Here is a 3639-nt window from a genome sequence, read left to right as displayed (position 1 = left end):
TGTTAACACATCAAAAACCACACGATGTGAAGATACACCCCGTCTAGACATTTTGTGCAGCCTATGGTTAAAGAGGTAGAGACCAGAAACTCAGAAGCCTGGAGCTCAGAAGAGAACCTGCTCAGAGTTAGTCTCTATCGAGGGTCGTTCTTTCTGGGGGCAGTGCTGCTGGCCACACTTTCAGGATAAGCTTTCTCAGCATTACCTAAGTCAGGGCACAGGCGGGGAGTGAGTGGTGAGCAGGTGTCTATAGCAAGAGACAGGAAAATTTCACCTGTAACTTTCCATCTATATCCTGTGCTCCCCAATCTCCTGCTTGACACATTCACTGTAAGAGACAGAGAATGTCATCTTCCAAACCCCAAGAGGGTGCCAAAGAGAACTAGAAGGAGAAATTGTCCGTGTGTTCTCAATGAGAGAAGAGGGACAGGAAAGGGATAAGACACCTCCACCATGCTTCCTCCTGGACCAGAGAGAAGGAATCAAATAAATGTGCAACAGTGCCTTGACCATGACATACTTATTGATCCCTTGGCTGCACTAAAAGTGTTACCAAGGGCTGGAGGGATGGATCGGTGATGAAGAGCCCTGGCTGATCTTGCAGGGAACTGGGACTTGGTCCTGAGTACCCACATAGAAGCTCACGACTGTCTGAGCCTCCAGGTGCAGAAGACTTCTCCTGGCCCCTTGCATGCACATGATACACATTCATACACTCGAGTATACACATATAAATATAAAATGAATTAAAACATAACTGCTTTAGAAATAGTACGCAACTAAGAATAAACTGTTGGTGATGATAACATAAGACACTGACCCAAGAGCTTGAACGGATGCCTGACAGTAGGTTTTCTTGGTAACCATCTTCCATCATAAAGCCCAGAATTAAGCAGTAAGACTTTGTTTTGTTGTTGTTGGGTTTTTTTTTTGTTGTTGTTGTTGTTTCTTTTTTGTTGTTGTTGTTTTTTTTTCTCTATTAACTTGAGTATTTCTTATTTACATTTTGATTGTTATTCCCTTTCCCAGTTTCTGGGCCAACATCCCCCTAACCCCTTCGCCTCCCCTTCTATATGGGTGTTCCCCTCCCCATCCTCCCCCCATTGCCGCCCTCCCCCCAACAATCACGTTCACTGGGGGTTCAGTCTTAGCAGGACCAAGGGCTTCCCCTTCCACTGGTGCTCTTAGCAGTAAGACTCTTTATGGAAAACAAATCGCTTGCTTCTTTGGCATGAGACAAATAAAAACCAATTCATATATCAAAATATGGCAACTCTGGAAGGTTGATTACGTTTCTGAGAATCACTCCAAGATTTTTATCAGCTCTTAACGTAAAATCTAAAGGGGTGATCTAGATCTCTCTAATTCGCAATTTCTACTGGTCAACTGAAGTACTCAGAAAATGTAACTGGAAGTGACAAAGAGGAAAACTCAAGCAAAACTTTTAAACTTTAGACATGGGAGAGACAGCTCAGTGGGTAACCGTTTTTGCCACGTGATCTCAAAAGCCTGAGTTTGGATTCTCAGAGCCCACAAATATGCTATGCAAGAGTCTGTGATCTCCTTCCTCCGTGCTCCTATGAGGAAGTAGCAGCCAGAGACAGTGGACTTCCTGGAAATTCCTGGAAACTTATTTTGTAGATAAACAACAAAGACACCCTGTTTCCAGCAAGGTGGAGGTAAGGACCAGTATCTAAGGCTGTGTGCCAGCAGCCGCAGACACAAATGTATATGTGTACACATGTGCTGTATAAATAACAACAACAACAATAAAAATAATGAAAGACCTTAGCTATGCTCGCCTGTCAAATGAACTCTCTGACCGGGCTGGGAAGAATCAGACTGCACTCTAATTAAGATAACCACATCAGTTACAAATGACATTATCCTGGTTAGCAGTTCTTTGGAAGGATTTGCTCTTCCTCAGGGTTTGCGCATTGCTGCCTTTATTCAGCCTGCCTTATAGTTCACACATGCTATAAAAGGACTGATGAAAACACAACCTGCTTCTTCCAGGAGAAAGGTGGGGCAGATGCAGGTAACAACAACACTGTCACACACACAGGTAAGTCCTGACCACCAGTGATTAGAAGTGTGGGTTATGGAAGTCCAACAGCCTAAATTTAAATCCTGGCTCTTGTAAGCCACCATGTTGAACAAGTTTTAGGACCCTCTCCAAGCCTCAGTTTCCCTTTCTGGAAACCTGCATGACGAATTCTAACACCCATTCCCTAGGGTGGCTACCAAGAGTTACACAGAAAATGAAATTAAATCGTTAAAAAAAAAATAAAAGATACTTAAAACAAATATTAACTGCTTCTATCATCAAAAAACATTTTTCTTGCCGCTGCTAGTGTTACACTTACTGTTACTTTTACCACCCTGCTCTTGTCAACAGTGTTTTGAAACCCCATACCTTACTGAGAATGGAGATGCCATGCTGCTTGAAGCTGTCCAGTCCAGATACAAGAATTCATCCTGGCAGGGAGATGAGGAGGCCCCCAGCTCGTCAGCTGTCAGAAGAGAGGATTTCAGAGAAAGGAGTTGCTACAGAGGGACCTAAGCCTAGCCTGACCAAAGCAGATAAGTAAGTTTGTTCTAAACGGCTTCCTGGGCTGAGGAGGGCCACATGCTCAGAGTCATATGATGAACTGGAGAGTGTGTTAGAGATGCTTAACTCCCTCTGAGGAAAAAAGCTGCAGCATTTGAATAGTCACAAGAATCCTGTGCCTTCTTCTAATGCTATTTGGAATTGTGAAATAAATTTAGTACTGTGCAGGAAAAAAAAATGTTGGATGCAATGGGAACTCTGAAGAGAATTTTATTTAGCTCCTGAAAGATACATATTTCTTCCCCTGATCATGTGGTAACAATGTGAGCACTGAATGTGCTTGTTCACCACAGCTCTTTGTCCCTCGGGGGTGGGGAGAACAGCCTGGCTCAGGTTACTCTCAATGTCACATCTGCCGATTAGCTTCAAAATCTGTGAGCCCCTTTACTCCAAATAGACCAGACGCTGCTTACTCCGTGCCCCCAATTTTACCAAGAGACAGCATGAGACTCGAGTGACTTTTTCTTAAACACATCTAGTTGGCAAAGAGGAGGAGCACAAACCTTGCTGATGGAGAGAAGATACAGGGGAGGGGAGAGACACGACAGCATGGGCTTGAAATAACTTGCTGTGGGGAATCGAATGACGTGGGCAGCTTTTAAGAGTTTAACGAGAAGAGAAAGACGCTTAAATAAAATACTTTTTGAGGTAAAGCGTTCCTGCTGTTATAGGCAGTGCTCGATAAATTAAGGGTGTCGGGTTTCTTATCCCTGCACCTTTTGCTACTAGAGGCTAAATATCGTGTGCGTGTGTGTGTGTGTGTGTGTGTGTGTGTGTGTGTGTGTGTGTATGTGTGTGTGCGCACATATATATATGTATATATATATATATATATATATATGTTTTAAGGTGAAATCCAGCTGTAACTTTTTTATTCTAGCAAACTTCTATTTATAATCAAGACTTCCCATTTTAGAAGTGAGACCTTGTCATTTTTGCTTAATGGTTAAAACAAAGTTGAAGTGTCTAAGAGCACTGCAGACCTTGGCATCCGTAGTCTGTAGATAGGCTTAAGTTCTGCTTCCCCA

General features: G+C 43.1%; 1 protein-coding gene across 1 annotated transcript in view; it reads right to left on the bottom strand.

The window, feature by feature from the left end:
- Pde4d (phosphodiesterase 4D) overlaps positions 1 to 2741 on the bottom strand; it is a 1511604-nt gene extending 1508863 nt beyond the window's left edge. The window contains exon 1 of the mRNA XM_087616181.1: positions 2417 to 2741. The gene's annotated coding sequence lies outside the window, so the exon portion shown is untranslated. The remainder of the gene's footprint in view (positions 1 to 2416) is intronic.
- Between the last annotated feature and the right edge of the window lie 898 nt (positions 2742 to 3639).

The sequence above is a fragment of the Rattus norvegicus genome, chromosome 2, assembly GCF_021556685.1.
Source record: "Rattus norvegicus strain SHRSP/BbbUtx chromosome 2, alternate assembly SHRSP_T2T, whole genome shotgun sequence".
In the NCBI taxonomy this organism is placed as follows: domain Eukaryota; kingdom Metazoa; phylum Chordata; class Mammalia; order Rodentia; family Muridae; genus Rattus; species Rattus norvegicus.
This window is presented reverse-complemented; position numbering and strand designations above follow the sequence as displayed.